Here is a 27,124-nt window from a genome sequence, read left to right as displayed (position 1 = left end):
CTAATTACATTTATGGTTTCTGTGTGACGTAAAGCAAATAGTAAAAACAAACATGGTATAATAAATACAAATAGTATATAGCATTACTAACAAAAACTAATAATAATAATAATAATAATAATAATAATAATAATAATAATAATAATAATAATAATAATAATAATAATACCGGGCGAGTTGGCCGTGTGCGTAGAGGCGCGCGGCTGTGAGCTTGCATCCGGGAGATAGTAGGTTTGAATCCCACTATCGGCAGCCCTGAAGATGGTTTTCCGTGGTTTCCCATTTTCACACCAGGCAAATGCTGGGGCTGTACCTTAATTAAGGCCACGGCCGCTTCCTTCCAACTCCTAGGTCTTTCCTATCCCATCGTCGCCATAAGACCTATCTGTGTCGGTGCGACGTAAAGCCCCTAGCAAATAATATTAATAATAATAATAATAATAATAATAATAATAATAATAATAATAATAATAATAATAATAATAATAACTAATCCAAACACCACTGCGCAACAGCCCCGAAGATCCATGGCTGCTCAGCCCGAAGGCCTGCAGATTGCGAGGTGTCGTTTAAAAAAAAAACGTGACATGGCCGGGATTCGAACCGGGGCCGTCCGGATAAGAGGCAGACACACTACCGCTACACCACGGGGCCAGCATTAACAACAACAATAATAATAATAATAATAATAATAATAATAATAATAATAATAATAATAATAATAATAATAATAATAATAATAATAATAATACACCTCTGTCTCTCATTCACCAACCGTTATTTTCCTCTCGGGGTTGGGGTGGTAGAACAACATCCACGGTATTCTTTGATTGATTGATTGATTGATTGATTGATTGATTGATTGAGCTTGGGTTGGCGACTGCGGGGCCCCTAGCTGAGTCCAAGCATTACTTCAACTCGCGGCCGTGCGGTTAGGAGCGCGTAGCTGTGAGCTTGCATCCGGGAGATAGTGGGTTCGAACCCCACTGTCGGCAGAGCTGAAAATGGTTTTCCGTGGTTTCCCATTTTCATACCAGGAAAATGCTGGGGATGTACCTTAATTAAGTCCACGGCCGCTTCCTTCCCACTCCAAGGCCTTCCCTATCCTATGGTCACCATAAGACCTATCTGAGTCGGTGTGTCGTAAAGCCAAAAAAATCAGTAATCACCACTAACACCTTTTCCTTCATTGTTTTCAACCCTTACCGATTTAGATTGACCATTTCCCCATTTTTTTGGCTGAGGAAACAACCACTATCAGAAAATATCATCATCATCGTAGTCATTAGCGATTTGGAGTCTTTTTGAAGTCATTAGCGACAAAATTCAAAGAAAGCGACCAGCAACTTCGCCATAATTTACATGCAATTCGTCACGAATTTTAATGTATGACTTGATAAATTTGGTGAGTCAAGTAGTCAATACTATAGCATTGCGCTTCGTGTATTTTCATCAGCAAGTTTGGTTTTAACGATACGTATTTTAGCCCTGATGAGCATGGCATCATTTGTAGCTAAATGCAACAACTAAATTTGGTAAAAATCGTATAAAAACTGAGTTCATCTATTCCTTATTTCATTCGAATAACTTCCGACACACTTATGCCGGACGGAAGTTATTCGCTTATCCCATCATCAGTAGGGCGGGAGAGGAGGGAAAACCCAACGCTGGAGAAAGCCGTTCTCACGTGTTCCAAGGCCGCCTCTCGCACCCTCTGACGTCCTCCCCCACCACTCCACTCCACAGGCCGGGCGCTGTGCCTCATTGGCTCCTTCAGTCAGTCCCGCGGTGTTGTCCGCACGTTCCGGACGTGTGTGCAAGTGTATCGTGTCGTGTGTCGCGTCGTGTAGTCCACGTTCGTACGACCCAATTCACCTTATCAGAAGCGGTGTCCTCATTCCGCATATCAGCTGCCGCTAGTTCATGGGGAGTTTTATATCCCGTCTAGCCTCGAGGTAAGAAAATCCACTGCCCCATTTTACTTCCCAAATGTTGTGATGGAATAAAACTACTGTAGATTTCAGTAGCAGCGATAGTTTCCTGAATGCTATCCGGTATACCGGAGAATGAAACACTACTTCACATGCACCGTACTCTACTTTTATTAAAAGGTGCGTCAGCTCTGTTCATGCCACTCTCGTGCGTTTGCTCCTTATTATATTTACTGTATACTGCAGCATTTCTTGACAGTGTTTCATTCTTACTTTACATCTATATTGCTACATTATATTAAGACTAATAATATCCTCATTTGTAATAATATACGAAACATAATTTTAAAGAAGCAATGAGGATGATGAATTCGCTTTACAGTTGATAACTGTATGCAGTACATACATTATTACATTTTAAAAGTCACTGATAAACAAACGGGATAGTAACTTATAAAATATATACAATATTAGAGAAATGTACAGGACTGTCATTTACAATTTCATAATTCGGAAATTGTGAATGGTGGAAATGTTTCCTGATATTTTCTGATGCTATGAATTCTATTATAATAGTTTCAATTGGTGAGCTGAAGTCTAACGAGTCACTGTTGTTGATAGTGTGTGGTCTTGTGAGAAGATTTTGCATAACTTTGTCAGGTTAAAATGTTTCTCTTTTCCTTTTTTTCTCTATAGTTTACTCTGGGAACATGACATTTTAAGAGTGTCAGTAAATCAGAATTATTAATAGTACCCTTTATAATTTTATAGAAAAATATCATGGTATATGATCAGATCCGTTGGCTACTTGAAATTCGTTGTATGCTGCCGTTAGTGGGCATATAGGTGTTTTCTTTCAATCTGAGAAATCGCCTCTGTACTTTTTCAATTTGTGCAATCTGTAGTTTACATACGGGACTCCACAAAACGTTTGCTTAATCTAATTTCGGTCTCACGAGAGCACTGTACAAGCGTATGGACGTATTTGACTAAATAATTTTGAGTTCCTCGAGTACAAAACCCAGTGTCCTGTATGATCGATTAATCATGTTATGACTTTCGTAAATTTCACGTTTACGCTTTCATCTTGCTCAAGACACTTCCAGAAAATTTGCATGATAGAGTATTTTATTGCCCACCTCTGTGGTTTAGTAGTTAGCGTGATTAGCTGCCACCCCTGGAGGCCCCGGTTCGATTCCCGGCTCTGTCACGAAATTTGAAAAGTAGTACGAGGGCTGGAACGGGGTCCACTCGGCGTCGGCAGATCAACTGAGCGAGGGGGGTTCGATTCCCACCTCAGCCATCCTCAAAGTAGTTTTCTGTGGTTTCCCACTTCTCCTCCAGGCAAATGCCGCGATGGTACCTATCTTAAGGCCACGGCCACTTCCTTCCCTCTTCAGCATAACAGGTAAGGCTGCCTGGGCGAGGCATTGCTCCTCCTTACCAGTTGTGTCCCTCCCGACCCGAAGTCTCACGCTCCAGGACACTGCCCTAGAGGCGGTAGAGGTGGGATCCCTCGCTGAGTCCAGGGGGAAAATGAACCTTGGAGAGTAAACGGATTAAGAAAGAAAGAAAGAAAGAAAGAAAGAAAGAAAGAAAGAAAGAAAGAGTGCGCCCCTGCCGGGGCACTGTAAGCTCTAGGCTCTATTTTGAAACGAGTGATTTAACGTTTGGAAAATAATGAGCAAAAATGAGAAAAAATATGTAAATATGATGGCACAGAGAAAATATTTTCAGAAAAAATATAATTGAGATTATAGGCGAAATTACTGATAACGTGGTGTAGAGGTTGCGAGCCGGCCTGTTACACAGAGCCTCCAGGTTCAATTCCCGGCAAAGTCAGACTTTTTTTGTATCCTAGATCCTAGGGCTGGTTCGATTACCACTCAGCGTACGTGTGATTTCACCTCAGTTCTCCAGTGTTCGTCATCTATCTGTACTGTCTTAGTCATCTTCCTCACGTTATTACCGTGTAGTCACCGTGATCTAGAGAGCTGTAGAATAATAATAATAATAATAATAATAATAATAATAATGTTATTATTTTTACGTCCCGCTAACTACATTTGTGGGTTTTCGGAGACGCCGAGGTGCCGGAATTTCGTTTCTCAGGAGTTATTTTCAGTGCCAGTAAATCTGCCGACACTAAGCTAACGTACCTGAACAGCTTCGAATACCACCGGACTGGGTGTGGATCGAACATGCCAAGTTGAGTTTAGGAGGCCAGCGCCTCAACCGTCTGAGGCAAACGGAGACTCATTTCTCCAAGAAAAATTCCTAATTGAAAGTCTACACTCTTGTAATTTAGTACCCCCCCCCCCCCTTGTTCTACATGGAAAAGCATTTAAGTATCGATATTAACTCACCATCTCATCTTGTAAGCAGATAAAACATATCCATGACTTTCCGCGTTGCAGAGAAAATCCTTTTAGGTCAGTATTCACCAAGGCGAGTAAAACCCTTTATCTTAGTTTAAAGCTACGTAAACCGAGATAAGTTTGTATTCAACAAGAACATTATCGCGGATAACGGTTGGCCGGTAGAATGGGATGGCGGCTCGTAGACGGCTCAGTATCTAGTTCAAACGACTAATATGATCAAGATTATGCAATTAATAAACTTCCTAGGTAGATAAAATAACGTGCTACATATTTCCAGGACTACGTATTTTCAGACACATTTTACGTTATCTGAAGCTTCGACATTGCCACGATCGAACTTAACCTAGAACTCCCAACACATAGGTAGACATAAGATCAATCCTCGGTTACAGCTTAGACTATATTGTACGGTACGCGACTGGGGGACTTTTTAATGAAATATTTAGAAATACTGCTTATTTTTTGAATGAAACATACAATGTGTAGACTATAATTTGTTTTCATATTCCCTATGTTGTTAATGCTTTCTGCCACCAAGTTCAATGACAATTCATTCTCTTCGAATATTAGGCTTCTTTCTACGTTTCTGCTCAATAGCAAACATAATTTATTCAAATTATTTCCAAACCCCAATTGTAAACAAAAACCTGTTTACATTTCGATAGTGGCGGCCGCACGTAGTCATTTATTTCCCCTGTGCCAGTATGTAAAATTTTCGGTTCAAACCCAGATGGAAACGAAAACTTAGTTTTGGTAAACCGAGATAAGTTCTGTGGTGAATACTGAAGTGAGCGTTATCCGACATAATGACGTCATCCGAGTTTTGGAAATCTAACATAACACCATGAAAATGTGGCTTCTTCTTTCAAAAATGCCACAACAATCAGTCAAACACCGCTGATCTGCATTTAGGGCAGTGTGTCAAGTGGCAGATTCCCTATCTGCTGTTCATCTAATCGTATCTTATATAATTACAAAGAATTCGGAAATTTATTGAACATCTCCCTTGGTAAGTTATTCCAATCCCTAACTCCCCTTCCTATAAACGAATATTTGCCCCAGTTTGCCCTCTTGAATTCCAACTTTATCTTCGTATTGTGATCTTCCCTACTTTTAAAGACACCACTCATACTTATTCGTCTACTAATGCCATTCGACGCCATTTCTTCACTGACATCTCGGAACATACCACTTAGTCGACCCGTTCGTCTCCTTTCTCCCAAGTATTCCCAGCCCAAACTTTGCAATATTTTTGTAACGCTACTTTTTGTCGGGAGTCACACAGAACAAATCGAGCTGCTTTTCTTTTGATTTTATTTATTTGATTTTTTTTTTCATTGCAATGTATGTTCCCGTTTGCATTGCCGGCTTCTTCTACAGTCCAGGTGCTCAACAGCGGGTGAAATGGGTCGCTCTTGAGTGTGTGCTAACAGACAAATGTTGCACAGGTGGGCGTGAGCTGCAGTGTACGTACACATTCATCACATAAGTAGAAACTTGTTTCGTACCGGCAGCACCTCCAACCATGCGGTGCTCTAAATTCAATCTTAAGGCCCCGTACCCTCTCATGTCTGAACGGAAAACTGTGTGATCTGTGCAGTACGCACAGTTAATGAGGCAGTTTTCTTTTTGTTGAAGTTTACCAACAGGTCCTCGGTTAGTTAATGGTAATGTCGGCGTTGTAACATCTCTATTTACGAAACGAAACGCTACCATTTAGAAATGAGGTTGAATGATATTTCAGACTATATGTGACACAAAAATATCTGTGAGTTTTATCTGTGATTCAGTTACAGGAAGCACGAGCATATGATTATCGTCACGGTCACTCTCTGGTCGCGGGAGACCAGTACTGAAATACCTCTAGTTGATAAGATAGCAATGTCGGGTAGTATTTTTCGGAAGATTCGGGACATTAGAAGTGGAAAAAATAATATCCACAATTGTAATTTGATGTTTTAATAATGCATAGGGAAAAGGTTGTTAACTTGATGCGTAATAAACTAACAAGCGGAATGTCGAGTCTCCGGGATACCAATTATTTACAGTACTTAATGCAGGTTTAAAGTTAAATTGACTAAAAATAATAAATTTATGAACTTAATACAAAGATTCCTCGCATATACAGGGTTATTCAGCAGAGTTGTCCACCTGAAATAACTCGTGAACGGTTCAAGATATTGACAATTTTGTTTTCACTTTCAGTAATGGTACCAAAGGGCTAATAAGACTTTGTCATGACGTTAATGTTTTGTGAGATCGTGGTAATAACTACGCTTTTTTTTAAATGCTGCCTACCGCACTGTTTTGTACGCATAACCTTAAATCTACAAAAAATACAAATTCAGCACTGTGATTATTTTGAAAATCGGACGAGTACTTCTCGGAAAGATATTATGTATTCAGACACATCTCATTTGCCAGCTGTTCGATTCGCGCTACGTTTGAAACATGAGCTAGCAGTTGACATATATAGAGCTCTCTCTACTGTGCTCATAAACACACTAAGATAAAATGTGGTATGATTCAACACCTTTAATATCGCCGTAGGTAACTGGCAGATGAAAAACGGATATAGACCTTGAATTACAGCGGATAACATAGCTCTGTGAGCGCGATCCAAGTACACAACTTAAATGATATTTTGTCACAGATACTTCCTAGACAGCGTGTCTGATATATCGGTGACAAAGTAACAGGCTGTGATTTATTCCATTACTTTTACTGAGGCTAACAGTGCTTTAAGTGAACTGTTCGACACGTATTCACCAACGTCAGTTACTTTTGCTGTTATCCTAGATTATCCTAGATAACGCTATGCACAGCATTTATTATCTCGGTTTACCAAAATTTGAACCTTAAATTTTTCATACTGACGCACGGAAAAAAAATGACTACGTGCTGCCGCCACTATCGAAATGTAAAGAAGTTTTGATTTCATTCGGGGTTTTCGAATAATTATTTGCATAAATTACGTTTTCTCTTGACCCGAAACGAAGAAGGAAGCCTTATGACTTTCCAAGAGAATAAATTGTCAGTGAATTAGTGGCAGAAAGCATTACTATAATCGAGAATTCATCTTAGGCCTACCTGTGTTGGGAATTCCGGGTTATGTTCGATCATTCACAGTGTCCAAGCTTTAGATAAGCTAAAATGTGTCTGATAATAAGTAGTCCTCGAAATATGTCGCACGTTCTTTTATCCACCCATGGCATTTATTAATTGCTTAATCTTGATCATATTCCTCGTCGCTGTGATTTTCTCTTTGAAGCAGATATTCATCCGTGTACGAGCTGCCATCTACATCCCATTTTACCGGTCAACCAATCTCCGAGATAATGTTGTTGGTGAATACAAACTTAACTCGGTTCCCGTAGCTTTAAACTAAGATAAAAGCCTTTGCTCTCGTTGGTGAATACGTGCTTTAGAGTTAAAACAAAGAGCTTGTGTAAGCTTGTCTTTGAGCCAGTGCCTTTACTACAAATAGATTTACGTCGCACCGACACGGATAGGTGTTACAGCGACGATGTGATAAATGTAAATTAAATTCTTTTCAGCCTGTCGAACACACGAGTTCAATATAACATGCCTGTAATAAAACACAAGGAATAGCCTGGCTGATTGGCTCAGGCCCCAACTTGGCAGGTTGGATCCTGGTATTTGAAGGTGCTCGTGACGGTTGGCACGTTGAAGTACTTCTGCGGGAATTTTTATTTTGTCCGCCTCTGTGGTGTACTGGTTAGTGTAATTAGCTGCCATCCCCGGAGGCCCGAGTTCGATCCCCGGCTCTGCCACGAAATTTAAAAAGTGGTGTGAGGGCTGGAACGGGGTCCACTCAGCCTCGGGAGGTCAACTGAGTGGAGGAGGGTTCCATTCCCACCTCAGCCATCCTCAAAGTCGTTTTCTGTGGTTTCCCACTGCTCTCCCAGGCAAATGCCGGGATGTTACCTAACTTCAGGCCACGGCCGCTTCTTTCCCTCCTCCTTGTCTATCCCTTCCAAACTTCCCATCCTCCATACAGCATAGTAGGTGAGGGCGCCTGGCCGATGTACTGGTCCTCGTCCTAGTTGTATCCCTCGATCCATAGCCTCACGCTCCAGGACTCTGCTCTTGACGCGGTAGAGGTGGGATTCTTCGAGTCCGACAGAAAAAACCAACCCTGGAGGGTTAAATAAATTAAGAAAGAAAGAAGTGTATGTATTCCTTGTTTTATACGGTGTAGTGTGTGTGAAAAGCCTGAAGAGCTTTATGTGGTGGACACTGGAAAGCATGGGAAGGAAGTACAGCCCTCGTGTGAAGAAGGGTAACCACGGGAAAACCCACCATCTCCCGAATGCAAGCTGGTAGCTACGTGACTCAAAGCGGGCACCCACTTGCTTCAATCAATCAATCAATCAATCAATCAATCAATCAATCAATCAATCAATCAATCAATCAATCAATCAATCATCCTTATTTAGGGCGTTCGCCCACGTCGCAGATGGTGGTGGTGGTAGTGATTATTGTTTTAAGAGGAAGTACAACTAGGCAACCATCCTCTATATAACACTAATCAGAGGGAAAATATTGAAGGGGTCCGACACTTCGAAAAATGAAGATATCGGTCAAAGGAAGACAAGGGCCACGAAGGGCGTGAAAATGAAAGACTCCCCAGCCCTCGTAAACCTAATAGCGTCGGGGTAGGAAGAGAACAAGAGTTGACCAAGGGAGGTCTGATAGGATAGATGAAAGTGAGGAGCCTGGCATAAGTAAGTGGAAGCAATGCTAAGACTCAGCTTTGGGCCCCGTGGTTGCAACCCACGCTCCAAAGTTCAGAGCCCCTGGGGCCCCTTTTAGTCGCCTCTTACGACAGGCAGGGAAAACCGTGGGTGTTATTCTATCGCCCCCACCCACAGGGGGACCAGGTCGCAGATTCCCTATCACTTGTTTACTAGCTTTTTCTTAAAGATTTTCAACGAACTTGGAAATGTGTCGAGCATTTCCCTTGATAATGTATTCCAATCACTCATTCCTCGTCATATAAATGAATATTTGCCCCAATTTGTCCTCTTGAATTCCAACTTTATCTTCATATTATGATCTTTCCTACTTTCCCTGAAGATGGTTTTCCGTGGTTTCCCATTTTCACACCAGGCAAATGCCGGGGCTGTACCTTAATTAAGGTCACGGCCACTTCCTTCCAATTCGCAGGCCTTTCCTATCCCATCGTCACCATAAGACCTATCTGTGTCAGTGCGACGTAAAGCAAATATATATATATAAAATACACCATTGAAGCTTATCCTTCTACTTACGTCATTTCACGCCAATTCTCCGCTGACAGCTCAACACATACCGCACAGTCGAGCACCTCCCAACTCTCCCCAGCCCAAAGTTTGCTACATTTTAATAACACTACTTCTTTGTCGGAAATCGCCCAGAACAGACGAAGCTGTTTTCCTTTGATTTTTTTTTCACTTCTCGTATCGTATTGCATCGCATGTTTCCATTGTGATTCTTCCGAAGCTCGAGGTAATATTCTCCTAGAAAATTCCATATCCTTCAAGGTTCTGACATTTCCAAGAACTTCAGCCTGGCAATCATTCTCTTGTACACATGTTGTGAACTTTTTGGGCTTGTTTTCTTGACTCTGCATAAGCACAAAATGCCCATATCACGTCTATTAGTAGGGGCTCTGAAAGCATCTATGGTAACATTAAATCAATCTCTTCGTCGGTGAAACTATCTCCCTACCTGCCTCCTTGGTTCGGATGTTCGGTGACATTGCTGTTAACAAATTACTGCATCCATTCTTAACGTTCGTCTCCGTGGCTGTCTGGTTACTATACTGTTTTTTGATCCATGGGATTCTGGGGTCGATTGCCGGCTGGATCGGGGATTTTAACCTTCATTGGTTAATTCCTCAGATCGGGGATAGGGCGTTTGTGCCGTCTTCGACATTAGATATTATCCTAGGTCGGTCGCCAATTTCATAAGACCCGCAGGTCGACCATGGGCGTCGCTAGGCATCTCTAGATTGTTATCCATTCAACATAACCAGTTTAATTTTCGAATAGCTTCCCGTCACGGGATATATTCCTTCTGAAGTAGCACGTCTCACTCACTACTCTTCGTTTTATTTCATGACAACAGCCTCGACGCCGCAAGTAAATAACAGATTACCGCCTTCTCCCGTCTAGTCACAGTAGCAGACCACTCGACTTCACAAACGGACACCGAAGTGATAAAGAAAGTGAATAAACTGATAAAAGAAAACCCTGTACGTCTTCAGTTCAGTTCAGTCTGTCAATAAACTGGGGCCTTTACTCGGACTCGATGGGGTTCAATAACTTCGAGTCGCCTTGGATCGGCCTAAGGCCGTAAACCACGTCTGTTATTGCACATTCCTGTGATCTAATGAGAATCAGAGCCCACTGACATATGGACCCTTCCAGCAATTCGAACACAGGTTGTAACAGAGCGTCTGACTCTGTGGTTTGGGTCACGTAACTGTCGACTTCCATTCGGGTGATAGTGGGTTCGAACCGCACACCAGGCAAATACTGGGGCTGTACCTTAATTAGGGCCACGGCCGCTTTCTCCCCACTCCTTTTCTATCCCATGGTCGTCATAACTGTGTCGGTGCGACGTAAAGCCAAGGGTTAAAATAAGTAACAGAAATTAAACAGAAATAGAGATGAGCTGAAACGGACGTTTAGTCCTATCGAGTGAGCTTTCTCACTCGCAGGTTTCTTTCTTTACTGTAGCTCTTGTTTTCAGAGGAACAACCCCTATACAGTTCATCCGTGTGCCCTGATCTGCATTTAAGACTCTCTCAGGATATACATCGACAACATTCAGTTTTAATCACTGTGTTGATGGGGTGTTAAGGAATCGTCTTCATTGCGGTAATCACATTAACGAGGGTACAGATATCTGCGCATGGTTATGAGGGTATTGAGGGGTTGTAGTAAGGATGTAAAGGAGAGAGCGTATAAGTCTCTGGTAAGACACGAATTAGAGTATAGTTCCAGTGTATGGGACCCTCGCTAGGAGGAAAACTGGAAAAGGTTCAGAGAACAGCAGAACGAATTTTCCGGGGTGATTTCCGACAAAGGAGTAGAGTCACAACAATGTTGGGGTGGGAAGACTTGGGAGAAAGGAGACGAACTACTCGACTAAGTGGTATGTTTGGAGCTGTCACTAGAGAGATGGCGTGGAATGACATTAGTAACACAAACTAAAGTTGGAATTTGACAGGACAACTTGGGGAAAGTATTTTTATACAATGAGGAATAAGGGGCTAGATAATGCATCAAGGGACTTGTTCAATAAATTTTCAAGTTTGAAAACGTTTAAGAAAAGGTTAGGTAAACAACTGTAGGGAATCTGTCACCTGGGCGACTGCCCTAAAAGCAGATCAGTGATGATCGTTCCTAGTTTTAAAAAGCCCACTCAAGGTTATTCTTCCACTAATGTCATTTCTCCTGCTGCCGCTGACAGCTCCGAACATGCTGCTTGCTCGAGCAGCTCGTCTTCCCAGCCTAAGGTACTACTCGTTTGTCGGAAGTCAAGCAAGACAAATCCTGCTTTCCTTTGTAAATTTCCCTGTACTCGAACCTTATGATCCTAGTAAGGGTCGCAAACACTCGAACAACACTTCCATTGCGGTCTAACGAATGTCTTTCTTCGTTGAGGTTTATATGTGTAGCGATCGCTATAAACGCTTTAATTTGTGAGTAAACCATTAGACTAATTATTTTATTGGTTGCGTTTTAAGGGTTACTAACATAGATCCATTGTTGAGTGCAAGAAGCAAGTGCTAAAATGTCAAGAAATGGAAACTAAATGAGACCTCACCCTACGAATATAGTTTAGGAAAGACGAAGTTGAAAGCTTTAATACGTCGTACCGACACAGATAGGTCTTATGGCGACGATGGGTTAGGGAAAGAGTGGGGAGGAAGCGGCCGTGGCGTTAAGGTAAAGTTCCAGCATTTGCCTGGTGTGAAAATGAGAAACCACGGAAAACTATCTTCAGGGCTGGCAACAGTGGGGCTCGAACCCACTATCTCCCGGATGCAAGCTCACAGCTTGCCAACTCGCCCGGTGAACTGGCAAAAGAGGAAGCATACACTCAGATGGTTCCCTATGGTAGATCTCGTAAGATTCATAGATATAGCCAACCTGTTATAAATAGGCACAATGCCATAAATCTTGTTTACATACCCTAATGCACATCCAGTGATTTCACATTACCTGCTTTGATGCACTCTTCGTCTCCGAAGAAATAGAATTATTGCCGTCGTAAAATGTGTGTCTCATTATTTTGATATAGCAGCGTAACTTAAGTAATAAAACTAATAATGCATGCAGATTTCCTGAACAAGCTTTACTGCACTGAATATTTATGCCTGAAGCGTGTTTCTCTTCCTGCTCCGTGACGTCATACATTCTCGTCAGTTGCTATGACAACACTGATTGTGTTAAGCCCGCATCTTCCTAACGTCGTAGCGGGCTTTGTCTTTAAGACGGGCTGAATTACAAACACAGCTGACGGGTGAGAGTCTATAGACAAAACAATGACTGGAACACATGCATTCCAGTCTGGGCTTTTTTCTTATCTCCAATGTGTTTTAATCAATAGGGGCTGGTGATCACGCAGTTGTATTCTTTATAAAATGAATCAGATCAACTACCACCTCGATAACCAGTTACCATGATGGATGAACACTATTTTCCACGGCTACGATGCTCCCTGTTGGTGAAGTCACTGTAAATTTCCGTTATTAGTAAAAATGTATGAGACATAAAAAATCACATTTGACGAGTTTTTAACTACAGATTTCACATATTTCCGGAGATATTCGGAAGTTAGTGGAATATGTAACAATCACGAACATCTGCGTTTTTATTCCGCATGAGGTAAAAGTGGATAAAACAGGAGATCTGACGTGTCTAATGACTGGGGGTCATCTGAACATTTGTGTAACGTGACGGGACGGAAGTGACGTCACATTAGTCGTTACCGTAGGTCTTGGTCACCAAAGATCTCTGTGAAATGATACAAATAAATCGTTCGTTAACAATATTTGAGTTTCATTTATTGAAGGACATATTCATGATCATTAGCTTTTTGAAAAGGGAAAAGTTTCTTTTTCACAACATTTTTTAATAGTTTTTCAATACAGCCAGCATTTTGCATTTCCTGTTTTGGCCCCCTTAATATTGCTTCCCTACTGTACTCTATCAATTAATATATAGTCTAGCTTCCTATGTGGATCAGTGGTGGTGTGTCGGCCTCCGGATCCCAACATACCGGGTTCAAACCCGGCAGAGGTCGGGTAGTCGGATGTTTGAAGGGCGGCCACTCCATGTCGTACGATGTCGGCAAGTAAAATATCTCTGGTGACACGTTTGTTCTTTACCCTACAAAATTCATTAAAACTCAACCATAAACGCCTGAGACAGTTTCGGTTTACTGTGCCATTTAGTAGCCCTTGTGTAAAACAGAACGTCGAAAGTCGAAATTGACGAGCAAGCAGCCAGGTGGCGTCGTATTAAAATCCTTGCATTCGGTAGCTGAGGTCATGCGATTATTATTATTATTATTATTATTATTATTATTATTATTATTATTATTATTATTATTATTATTATTATTATTATTATTTCCTGAGGTGAATGTTGTCACGACCGTGGTGACAGCTCGGCTTGGGCGTGTCACTTCTTATCAGCTGATAAGGGTGGCCGAAATCGTGAGAGCAGCTCGATAGCTGCAGTCGCTTAAGTGCGGCCAGTATCCAGTAATCGGGAGACAGTGGCTTCGAGCCCCACTGTCGGCAGCTCTGAAGATGGTTTTCCGTGGTTTCCCATTTTCACACCAAGCAAATGCCGGGGCTGTACCTTAATTAAGGCCACGCCCGCTTCCTTCCAATTCCTAGGCCTTCCCTATCTCACCGTCGCCATAAGACCTATCTGTGTTGGTGCGACGTAAAGCAAAACAAAAAAAAAACAAAAAAAAAATCGTGGGAACAGGTGTGAAGTGAAAGGAGATCAAGGACGAACGTGTTGCCTGCGCTTCGGCTTAAACAAATAGTCGATTATCTCCTACAATGTTGACGATTCTAACAATTCCAGGTGTTCGTACGGTGGGATCGCAACCAGTCGAACTCATTGTTATGTCATCTCCGCTACCTTAATGACATTCACCAACACCGTAGGACTAAATGTGCAATGCGGCTGTGGAACACTATGAACCTTAATCCGCAGCTTCATGAAAAATAAGCAAATTAATGATGTTATATGACAATCTACTCGTACATACTATGAATCTATGTAGGCTATACTCAAGGAGCTAGAAAGAGGACTATAGAGTGGCTATTGGACCACCATATTTGAATCTACTTGAAAGCCACGTCCGCCATATTGTAAGCGATCAAATCGAGTGGGCTTGTGATGAAACAAGTACAGAGGCTGCGGGAATAAATACCGTTTCACAGTTTTCTTTATTAGGGAAGCAGTCAAAGATGCGCAATGTCTGTTTAAAAGGACATTAAAAATACAAGATACAGGCTACGTACTTACATATTGTATAAAGAAAGAAAATTAGTAGTCCGAATTACAAAACAAATCACAAGACATTGCCAAAAATGTAGACCCACTTACAGGGAATGAAAATATAGAACAGAAAACCTTGAGCAAAGTAATATAACATCGAGAAATAATTCATATAACTTTAATAATAATAATAATAATAATAATAATAATAATAATAATAATAATAAATCCTAGTATCTTTCCATTTACCTGGAATTGGAATTTTGTATGGATTTAGCCTAATTTTACGATCGGATGCCCTTCCTGACGACGCCAACCCTAGGTAGAATGATGTATTTACTATTGCGTGTTTCTGTAGTGGTTTGTAGGATGTTCTTCTGTGTGTAGATGAAGAAGGTTATCCAGTCCCGGATCCAGAGTAATTAACTGTCGACTACCCGGTTAAAATCCTCAACCCGGTCGAATCCGGTGTCCTCTGACCAGGACGCTGATCATTCAGCCAAGGAGCCGACCCTAAACAACTGGCAGGTTCGATCCTGGCTCAGTACGATAGTATTTAAAGGTGCTCATATCCCTCAGAACTCCTGTGGGACAACATTCCGGCACCTCGGCTTATCCGAAAAAGTAGTACTAGGACGTAAAACTAATAATAATTTACAAAAAATATGTATTCTAGAGCCGTGGGGTACAAGGTTTGAAGTGAACAATGATGTAATAAAGTATCCCTTAATAATAATAATAATAATAATAATAATAATAATAATAATAATAATAATAATAATATAACAAGAATTTGTAGGATAAACAATTTGAAATAATTGTTGAAAAAGAGAACAGTTCTTCTTGTGATAATGATCTTAAATCACATAAGTTAACTTTCCTGAATAATTCACTTCGATTGTCTTTGGAAGAAGATTATGGTAACGCCGATTTTTATTTGCCTTATGTAGCACCCTCTCAGACACGCCTTATAGCTACGATGGGATAGGAAAAGGCTAGGACTGCGAAGGAAGTGTCAGTGGCATTAAGGCACAGCAGCCCCCGTATTTGCCTGATGTGAAAATGGGAAACCACGGAAAACCATCTGCTGTCGGCAGTGGAATTAGAACTCACTATATCCCGAATGCAAGCTAAGAGCTATATACCGCGAAGCACGTAGCCAACTCGCTCAGTAGTAGTGGTGATGTAGGACTGAAAGTCCTCATATTACTCCGTATCGTTGGATGAGGGGATGGGGTGACTAGGAAATTCTAAAAATTGTAGGTGTGGCGTTGGACAGCAGGCGTCTTGTAACACCGTTGTTCACTTTATATTTATTTTCAAAATTCTGGGGAAATGTGCTCAGTAGGATACAATGTAATAATAAATAGTGGTCTTGGTTTTTTGTCCTACCGACTACTTAGTACGGTTTTCGGAGAAGCTGAGGTGCCGCAGTTTTGCCCCGGCGGAGTTCCCTTACGGGCCGGTAAATCTACTGACACAAAGGTGACCTATCTGAGCACCTTCAAATACCAAATATGGCAATTTGGGCTCAGAAAGCTAGCGCTCTACCGTCTGAGCCACTTAGTCAGGCAGGATACATTTTTATCGTGTTTGGCTGCCAGTTGCTACAAGAAAATAAAAGTAGGCCTAATGTACACGTGCTGGATTGTGCTACACAGACAACGTAATTCTGCTAATCGCCCAAAACTGTGTACTTTAGTAAAAGAAAAGAAAATCTTATCTGAAATATGATATTTATTCTTCGTGTTTTCTCTACAATTTATGCAGTTGCATGCCACACACGTAGAGAGCATAATTTCTTCGATCTAATCTGTTAAAAGTATCGCACCGTATGCGGAAGAAATTATATGAATGGCGCTAAAACTATGGAGTCGCTATTTCGTCTTGGCACCACCCAGAGCGCTGTAGCAGCCATGTTAGCCACTCTATAGTCCTCTTTCTAGCTCGTTGGCTATACTGTATATATATCAATAATAGTTTTGTTTCTACATTGCTCAGATTTAAAAAAAATAATATTATTTCCGTATCGGTCCTGTCCACAGTAACAAGGAAATGCATTTTTTGCTTTTCCTTCATGTCTGTCTGTATGTATGTATGTATGTATGTATGTATGTATGTATGTATGGGAATGACGAGGAAATGGCTCAAGAGAATTTAATGAAAATCTGTATGTAATGTCGGGGAATGTTGCACTAAAATCTACGCTATAAATAATTTTATTCACGCTGAGTGAAATGGTACTTTAGGGGAACGCCTAAAATTTAATTCTCAAATATTTATGTTATTCGTGGTCGTATCGATAAATACTACATAAGTAACATTATATGAAATTAAATTTCCGATCCATTTATGTATTTACATTTTTACCGTGCCAGGTATGTCAGTAGATATATTGGTGAAATTAGTGCTTTTGTAAGACCATATGAACGCCGAGTCACGAGAAAAAGGGTGAACATAATTTAATGAAAATCGGCGTATACAGTCTGGGAATAAGGTGATAGAGTCTAGGTTACAAATAAATGTTATTCACGCTGGATAAAATGGTAGTTTAGGGGAAAGGGCCTAAAATATAATTTTTAAAATACCTATATTATCGTTCTATTGAGAAGTATTACATATCGTAACACAGATTATAGCGAATACAAGTTCCAGTCATTTATGTCTTGTACAGTTTTACCGTACAGACTATGATAATAATCTTCCGTTACTGAGTCCATATCAACGTCGAGCATTGTTAACATGGACATATTGTTAAATAGAGTTAAGTGGCGATGGTTTTTATCATGATTGTCTTGAAGTGTTCATCCTTCCGCATCGACAAGGAAAATTGTGTAGACGACTATAAAAAAAGAGAAGAAAACCGTTAAGGAACGGTCGCTTGAAGAACAAGAAAAGAGGAAATCGTGAAAGAAGGAACGACTCCTTTTAATTAGATGGTCTAATATCACTGAGTCGGAAGGAAACTAAATGTGACGGCCTACAATATCGAAAGCTCATAAAATTGATCAACAGTAACATTACATTGTTGTGATGTGATCGGTCTCTTCTGCTGCCACTCATCTCCGATAGATGGGAATTTTGGCGGAACACATTCTACATGATGACCCGTCAACGACGGCTACTGCAGCTAGTAGAATTATAATTCTGTCTCTACAATTCCAAGTTTTGTACCACACCCCGGATTAGGTTATGTGTTGAGCGGTAGTAAGTGAAATCTTACTTATCTCTTTCCGAGAATACCCGATACTCTGTTTACTGCACCAACGGTATTGTTAAGCCGGCAATTACAGGGAGAGGCGCCGAAAAGTACCGCACTATTCAGCGGGAGTTCATTGCTGTAGGAGTTTTGTGGAGACTTGGAGCATGACGATGTAGACAACGTTTATGGCGCGAATCCGAGTGTTTATATCTCACTGTCACTTGGTGTCCTTTCCTGGCAAATTCTATTTTGTACTCGTTTTGTCTTGTATTCTTGTATCGTTATGAGTGCGTACAATGTGTTTATTGTCAGAGAGCTTTCATTTCAATCCAAATGTGCAGTTATTCTTTTTTACTATTCATAACTAGCTGGCGAGATGTAGTGTTTAGAGTGCACTATGTCTTCTGGTATAGGGTAGAGCAATTTTGTTACTTTCATTGACCTGTCTCAATCTTATCCTTGGCTTTCACAATATGAAAGTGGCTGAGATATGAGCGATGCTAGTAATACAGCCAGTCCCTGTTATGAATGGTGTAAAAATATCGCTGATAGGGTCGGTTGGTGCATGCAGACTGATGTCTAATAGCAACTTCTGGTTCGGTGAAGAAAGTAACGAGAAACTGTCTCACTCCTCATTTCCCTACTATGCCTTTTCACTCACGCCTGGGCTTATCTATGATAGCTTTTGGTGGACTGTGGAGGATCAAACCAGACTTCAGGCTGAATACCCAACATACATACAACTAGCTTATTATCAGTTTGTTCTTAGTTATTACTCGAAGGTTACTTTCCATTTAGTTTAGTTTCAATTAGTAGTGATTGTCGCCGAATTGCGAACTGGTTATTTAATTATGCTTTGCGGTTCCCAGCAGTTAGTTATTCTGTTCCGCGTCAGAAATTACTGTCATGAATTTGTGATTTACATCTACGTTGATCGTAGATAGCTTTTGAGGCAAGGCAGTGCAAAATACTTGAACTTATAACTGAGTTTTTATTCTCGCTTTAAGCTTAATTTTTTTTTTCGTCATGTTATCGCGTGTGTTCTGTTACTATGAAAATATAAAGAAGCTTTAGAGAATGAATCACGATTTTCAGGGCACTGCCTATTCTTGGCAACATTGTGTCATGGTGTTTGTTTATTTTCAGTAGATAAGCGCTTTGCACCTCAAGTGTCTTAACTCGAACTCTGGAAAAGAAAAAATAAAAATAAAAAAAGAGAATAGACTCACGGGTAAACTGTAGCAGCGCGCTCAATTTCATTTCGGGGAGCCAAAATTATTAATTAACGCCGGCCTCGTGGTGTAGGAGTAGCGTGCCTGCCTCTCGCCCGGAGGCCCCGCGTTCGATCCCCGGCCAGATCAGGGATTTTTCTCTCGACCTGAGGGCTGGTTCGAGGTTCACTCAGCCTACGTGATTAGAATTGAGGACCTATCTGACGGTGAGATGGAGGCTCCGGTCTAGAAAGCCCAGAATAACGACCGAGAGGATGCGTCGTGCTGACCACACGGCCCCTCGTAATCTGCAGGCCTTCGGGCTGAGCAGCGATCGCTGGGCAGGCCAAAGCCCTTTCAAGGGCGTTAAGTGCCGTGGGGTTTGGTTTTGGAAAATTATTAATTAAGAGTTAATAATGAAATGAAAATCCACAACCTGTTTCCAGTCATCCGACCGGGTCAGTAATGGAATGGAAGCCCCCATCTAGCGGCGAGGATAGGAATTGTGCCGGCTGCCGAAGCCTGTCGCAGTCCTCTGGGCCAATGATTAATGACCGACAGATGAAATGAAATGATATTGGAGAGTGTTGCTGGAATGAAAGATGACAGGGAAAACCGGAGTATCCGGAGAAAAACCTGTCCCACCTCCGCTTTGTCCATCACAAATCTCACATGGAGTGACGGGGATTTGAACCAGCGATGAATGAAGTTGAAAATTAATGTAGATCTTACCTTTCATTAATGCAGCTGTTGAAAATGGTGTCCATTGTAAATTCCGTAACACTCGTGTCTGCGGCTCTAAACATTCACGTATCTGTCGTCTGATTTTATTCTCCGAGTCTTCCAGAGTACATGGACTGTTCTTGTACATTTTCTGTTTGACATTTTTCCACAAATAAAAATCACAAATATTTAGTCGGGGGATGAAGGGGGCCGAATATTACGAGTAATTACACAGGCTAACAATGAAAAACTTTTCTAATGAATTTGCCATACATTCTTATGGTTTTTAGTGTGCTGAATCAAAAAGCTGTATTATCCACCATTGTTTTTAAATTTCAAAACTAAATATTTAAGGAAATTAAATTTGTAGCAAATTCGAAGAGAATACACTATCGATATAGGTAAAAATGGGTTTAAATGAATTTCCCATGTTTCTTATGTGGATGGGACAAGGGATCAACATTGGTCCAGAAAAACTGGCCTGCGAGAGACGTTGGCCTAAGAACCTCGTGGATCCTAAAAACACTCTGCTCCCAACTCTACACATCAAATCAGGCCTACTGAAACAGTTCGTGAAAACCTTACCCAAATATGGACAATGTTTTAAGTATCTCTGCGAGAACGTTCTTCATTTACCAGAAGCACAATTGAAAGAAGGCGTGTTCGTTGGACCTGATATCCCAAAAATAATGTTCGATTCCAACTTTGAATCAAAAATGAAAGTCAAAGAGAGGGTGGTGATGGTGGTGGTGATTGTTGTTTTAAGAGGAAGTACAAGTGGGCAACTACCCTCTTAGGTATCATTCAAACAGACTGTTAGCATGTTCGTGGGTGCATAAAGGACGCAGGTTATATTTCTATTGCAGCCATCATGCTGGATAAGTTCAAAGGTTTAGGATGTTTGATGAGCCAGAAGATTCACTTTTTGAACAGCCGCCTGAGTTTTTCGCAGACAATTTGGGGGATGTGAGTGAGGAACAAGGTGAGCGTTTCCATCAAGATATCAAAGTGATATCAGGGCGGCTGGAATACCAGTGTGATGGGAGACTACTGCTGGTCACTTCACCGAGAAGTTCAGCGAGTGACTCACAGGAGAAGAAGCTATACCAGAAGGTTTGGGGAGCAGAGGTTATGGACACATAAGCCTATATATTAGAGACATTTTCATGTTTAGACTTAATTAAAAGATTTGTATATATTCTAACATTAATTTAATTTTCATTCCTACAGTATGTTTCGCTAATTGTTTGGTTTATAACGAAGTCATATTGTGGCGAAACCGTGGGTGATAGAAAAACACTTGAAATCAGATCTGGAATCAGTAACACAAAACAATTAGAATCACCTTTTAACGTTAAAAATGTGTTTACAAAGTTTTGTTTTGTTGGCCTATGTTATTCGGTCATCTACTGTCCAATACTGCTCTTCACACTGCGTTCAACAACAAGTGTAGGAATGTAACACTAATAACGTGCGCTCAAGAATATCTCAACTTGTAAGCTAAACATTCATTCATACGCTTACCGCGAACCGTGGTCTTTGCGCTGCCTTACCGCGCACTCTATTGCCCCCACCCCCCACCCACTATTTGGGGAACAAAGCGCTGTTCGCTGCCTCTCCCTGTAGAGTCACTCGAAAACTGAGAGATTATAAACATTTGTTCTTTTCTCAGGAGATATTAACTTTAAGGCCTATAGCTAAAGGATTTCTACTTCTACTGATGCATACTGTCTTATCTCTGAACCTTGCAGCGTTCTTTTAAAACACCTTATGCAGTTAAGATTTAAGAAAGACCATTATCAACGTTCTAAACATAATCATTTCCTTCCAAGCAATGTTATTTAATGGTCAATACCTTCAGGCTGAAATTAAAAAAATAAAAAAACAGGAAAACAAACACACACACAACAAATAATTGTGCTAACAAGGAAGCTTGCAAACAACGATATAAACAAACACACCGCAAGCAAAGATGAGGGCAGTAAAGAGATATAATCATGAGCAAAAGCACATAAATATAACAGCAAGCAATAAAATATGCAAACGAGGGAACAAATATACAGGTTGTCCCAAGATGAATTGTGAATATTCAGGGATATGACAGGAACGATCATTTGAAGCAAACCTTCATGTGGACATAAGGCCTATTCCGAGATAGAACATCTCTATTCTCTGCGTGGGGCCGGATAAACACAGAAACAAGGAAACAAACAAGAACATGTAAAATATGCAAATGAAAAGGCATGCGATGAAGCGTAATAACAAACAAACGAAGAAGCTAATATAAACGCAGGCTAATAATCACACGAGAAAATGATGGAACGGAGAGATAAATATTTAAGCACACAAGGAATTAGGTGTTAAACCTAAAAACTAACCAAAGGAATAACTTCTTGCAGAACAGCAAATTCTTTGTTGGGGGCGTTCTGAGTGACAACATGACTGTTGTTATTTGCTTTACGTCGCACCGACACAGATAGGTCTTACGGCGACGATGGGATAGGAAAGGCCTAGGAGTGGGAGGAAGTGACTGATGCATTACCGTACATTATCTCAGTTTAAAATTTTACCGGAGAAAGGTTGGCCGGTAAAATGGGAAAGCTACATACTAGCCTTTCAAGATGGCAGCTCGCAGACAGCTGGCATGTTTAACTGAAAGACAAAACCACAGCGACGAGGAACATAACCAAGATTATGCAATAAAACGCCCTAGGTGGATAAAAATAACGCGCTGCATACTTTGAGGACTGATTTATCTAAAGCTTGACACTGTCAATGATCGAACATAACCTGGAATTCCCAACACAGGTAGGCCTAAGATTATAGCATTATCTTGTACGGTACGCGACTGGGGGACTTTTTAATGAAGAATTAAGGAATACTGTCTTAATTTTTAGTGAAATATGCAATGTGTAGGCTATAATTTGTTTTCTTATACTCTATTTTGTTAATGCTTTCTGCCACCAAATTCAATAACATTTCACTGTCTTGGAAAGTCATATTAGGATTCTTTCTTCGTTTCTGCTCAATAGCGGACACGATTTATACAGATTATTTGCAAACCCCGAATGGTATCAAAACTTGTTTATATTTCGATAGTGGCGGCTGCGCGTAGTCATTTGTTTTCCGTGCGTCAAATTGAGATTGCAACGAGAACTTTGTTTTGATAAACCGATATAATACATTTTGTGGTGAATACGGAAGTGATCGTTATCCGAGTTCTGGAAATCTAAGATAACAGCAAAATTAACTGACGTGGGCGAATACGAGCCTAAGAGGTGGTATTTTGCCTCCCGTTGGAGAAGAAACTCCCTCGTGGCTTAATTTTATTTTGAAACTTTGAGGTCGGAATATTTGATGGTGGAAAGGAAACCTCCCTTCTTAACAAGCGGCCCCTTTCAGGGGTTTTAATTTTCAGGTTCGTTAGTGAGAGAGTGGTTTAGAATTTGGAAAAGGCCGGAAAAATGTTTTCCTATTAAAACAAATCGTAAGTGAGCCAAGGTGGTGGTGATAGTGATTATTGTTTTATACGTAGCTTATAAAACCGTCCTCTATATACTGTAACACTTATCAGAGAGAAAAATGGAAGGGGTTCGACACTTCGAAACGTCAAGGTATCGGCCAAAGGAAGACAAGGGCTACGAAGAGCGTCAAAATGATACACTTCACAGGTCTGGCAACCTAATAACGTCGGGTCGGAAAAGAATGAGACTTGTCCAAGGGAGGTCGGATAGGATAGGAGCCTGACACAATTAAGTGGAAGCAGTGCCAGAACTCAGCTATAGGCCCCATGGTCGCCAACCCACGCTTCTAACTTAAGAACACCTGATGTCTCTTTTAGTGGGCTTTTACCACAGGCAAGGGATACCGTGGATGTCACTGTATCGCCCTAACCCACAAGGCAAGTGAGCCAAGGGCCGCGATGTTTGAAACGTATGTTCGGCTTCTTGAAGAGTAGGCCTATGATGCCAGGGTCGGTTCGGTGGCTAAGAAGGATTCTAAACTTGGTCATCTTTACTATTTTTAAATCTAGATCTAATAAGCGGAATACGAAGTTCGTGTCCTATATTTTTATTAGATTTCAGCCTAGAGGCTTTAGTCATCGTTCTTACGCTCATGTTTTGAAAACTTGTATATTGTTGTAGCCTATTTAACTCGCCAACCAAATATATCATAAATCTTCCGAAAAAAATAATAATATTAATGAGTTCAACGTAAGAACGGAAGTATCGTGGTGAAGAAAGAAGACTCCTTAAGTATCACAGACCTAATACAGTACCATCAGGCTCATTTGCCTTAATTTAACTCCTAGGTTAGTGGACTAGTTTCCTCTGAATTGTAATTGCACCTCTACGTGCATTCACTCCCTCCTTGTTGCAGTAACTGTTGCGCTATTTTCTTCCTCGGAGAAGAGAAAGAGTTCACACGAAAAAAAGACCACGTGACAATATGTGTGCAGGACCAGAATGTATGCTGAAGTTGATGGAATGGAAAGACGAGCTTTTGTAGCCCGACCAATGTGTTGCTTAGCAACCGCTGTACCTGTAGCACATCGCACGTTCTAGACGGCTGATGTATCTTTATAACATTCCATTGAGACGTCTGAGGAAGGGAAACAGATAGCTCGTGGTGTAAAGAAAAGCTATTTTAAGTGCAATTTAGAAGCTGCATGTGTGAGGTCGAATGCGAATTCAGTCCATTCTCATTGGCCGGGCTACGCTGAATATTTGTGGTAAAAATGTTTGAGACAAATGATCGGATATTGTAGTTTATATAACTTCGGTCATGTTCAGGTTTTACTTGGAACTATTCCAGGAATTATTATTATTATTATTATTATTATTATTATTATTATTATTATTATTATTATTATTATTTTTTGCTAGTTGTTTTACGTCGCACCGACACATATAGGTCTTACGGCGACGATGGTACAGGAAAGGCCTAGGAGTGGGAAGGAAGCGGCTGTGGCCTTAATTAAAGTACAGCCCCAGCATTTGCCTGGTGTGAAAATGGGAAACCACGGAAAACCATTTTCAGGGCTGCCGACAGTGGGGTTCGAACCTACTATCTCCCGAATACTGGATACTGGCCGCATTTAAGCGACTGCAGCTATCGAGCTCGGTGGAATTTTTATTATTATTATTATTATTATTATTATTATTATTATTATTATTATTATTATTTGTATGTTAAAGTGCATAAAACTCTAAGGACAGGAATTATAACTTACATAGTTTTAATAATGTAGAATTTTTTATGTTAATGCAGAAATTCGACATTTCTTTATCTGGTCCGCTTAATATTGCAACGCCACTGTATACTAATGAAATACTACATAGCCTAGTGTAGCGGTCTCGAACTCAGACCGCTTGAAGGGCCATTTACCGAGCGAGCTGGTCTTGCAGTTAGGGTCGCGTAGCTGTGAGCTGGCATTCGGTAGATGGTGGTTTCGAGTCGCACCGTCGGCAGGTCTAAAGATGGTTTTCCGTGGTTTCCCATTTTCACACCAGTCAAATGCTGCGGCTGTGCCTTAATTAAGAGCAGACCACTACCTTCCCAAAAATCTTTGATGTGTTAGTGCGACGTAAACAAACTTCCTCTGTGGATCAGTGGTAGAGGGTCGGCCTCCAGATCCCAAGATACCAGGTTCAAACCCCGGAAGAGGTAGTCGGTTTTTTGAAGGACGGGAAAAAAATCCATTCGACACTCCATGTCGTACGATGTTGGCATGGAAACTCTGGTGACACATTTGGTGTTCACCCGACAAAATTCATTAAATCTCAGCCGCAGACGCCCAAGAGAGTTTCGGTTTACTCGGTCTGCCATCTAGAGGGCCTAGAGTAAAACGGAACGTCGAAATTGACGAGCAGACAGCCAGATGGCGGCGCACGGTAGCTGAGGCCATACGATTATTATTATTATTATTATTATTATTATTATTATTATTATTATTATTATTATTATTATTATTATTATTATTATTATTAGCAAGAAAATAAGCCAATGTGTAGGATCTTGGGGGTCGCGCAAATAATTAATTTGCTATTTATTTAGGAAAAGTGACAGTTTTCCATGAAGCACGAACTTTTACTCGGCTGTTTATTTTCCTGTCTACTTGATGGGGATTTGTAATCTGTAATTAAGAAAACACATTCTAACGATTTAAGTTTTATATAGCATAAGTTGCAAATATGATGCTTGAAACATTGACAATTTTACTATTGAATGGAATAGGCTTATGATTTTTTTTTTTTTTTGTTGCCACAAACTTGTGCATGCTTTTTTGACAACACATAATCAATATTGAAAGACATGTTTTTCGAATAAAGCTGACAATAAACAAGACATTTCAATTGGTTCATTCTTGAAAACAATCGTTCGCATGAATATGTTGTTCCAAACACAGACAGAACTCGTCCGGTCAGGTTCTGAATGTGTTGATACTTGTTTTCCGAAACAAACATTAATTTTTGGATTTTTATTGTACAGAAGAATCGCGTTGACAGTCTTATTAATTCTAGATGGACGTTCTTTAGGTGCACCTTCAACACTAAAGCGTTAGAAAATACAGGTTAAAGTCTTCCCTTAGGAGAGTATTTTTTCCACAAACATTAGTGAACATTCGATAAACCGTTCTACCGTATGAAAAGGTGTTACTATAAGTGCATTGCTTTTTATTGCAACGTGTTATTTATAAAAATATTTAAAAAATATTTTGTATTCAGTTTCCGTGTTGGTTTTGTGGTTGTGATGCATAAGAAAAATATTGCGGGGTGCAAGTTAGTACCTGTCCGGTCACGAATCTGAGACCAGTAGCCAAGTGCACACGCTGTGTAAATTCTGATAAGCTGTTTCCCCGTGATGTTCACACAAACAAACAAACAAACAAACAAACAAACAAACAAACAAACAAACAAACAAACAAACAAACAAACAAACAATGAAACAGGCAGAGAAAAATTGAACTTAACCTTATGTCGACTTATACTTACGTAATTCGAGGTGGTAATGAAGTATGAAGCGAAAATTCAAAGTGTGCAAACAAACTTATACGTAGATAAGGTGATTGTTGGAATTCAGCCCAGCCTTGTCAGTTTGCAAGGCGGATTTTTGTGTGGTCCTTGACACATGGACA

At 40.6% G+C, this 27,124-nt stretch overlaps 1 protein-coding gene across 1 annotated transcript in view; it reads left to right on the top strand.

Moving 5' to 3' along the window:
* Positions 1-1,863: 1,863 nt before the first annotated feature.
* Positions 1,864-27,124, top strand: part of LOC136885014 (guanylate cyclase 32E) — a 355,176-nt gene continuing 329,915 nt past the window's right edge. The window contains exon 1 of the mRNA XM_068230059.1: positions 1,864-1,955. The gene's annotated coding sequence lies outside the window, so the exon portion shown is untranslated. The remainder of the gene's footprint in view (positions 1,956-27,124) is intronic.

Source organism: Anabrus simplex, chromosome 13, assembly GCF_040414725.1.
Source record: "Anabrus simplex isolate iqAnaSimp1 chromosome 13, ASM4041472v1, whole genome shotgun sequence".
Classification (NCBI taxonomy): domain Eukaryota; kingdom Metazoa; phylum Arthropoda; class Insecta; order Orthoptera; family Tettigoniidae; genus Anabrus; species Anabrus simplex.
Note: the sequence above shows the minus strand (reverse complement) of the source record. Positions and strands in the feature narration are given on the sequence as shown.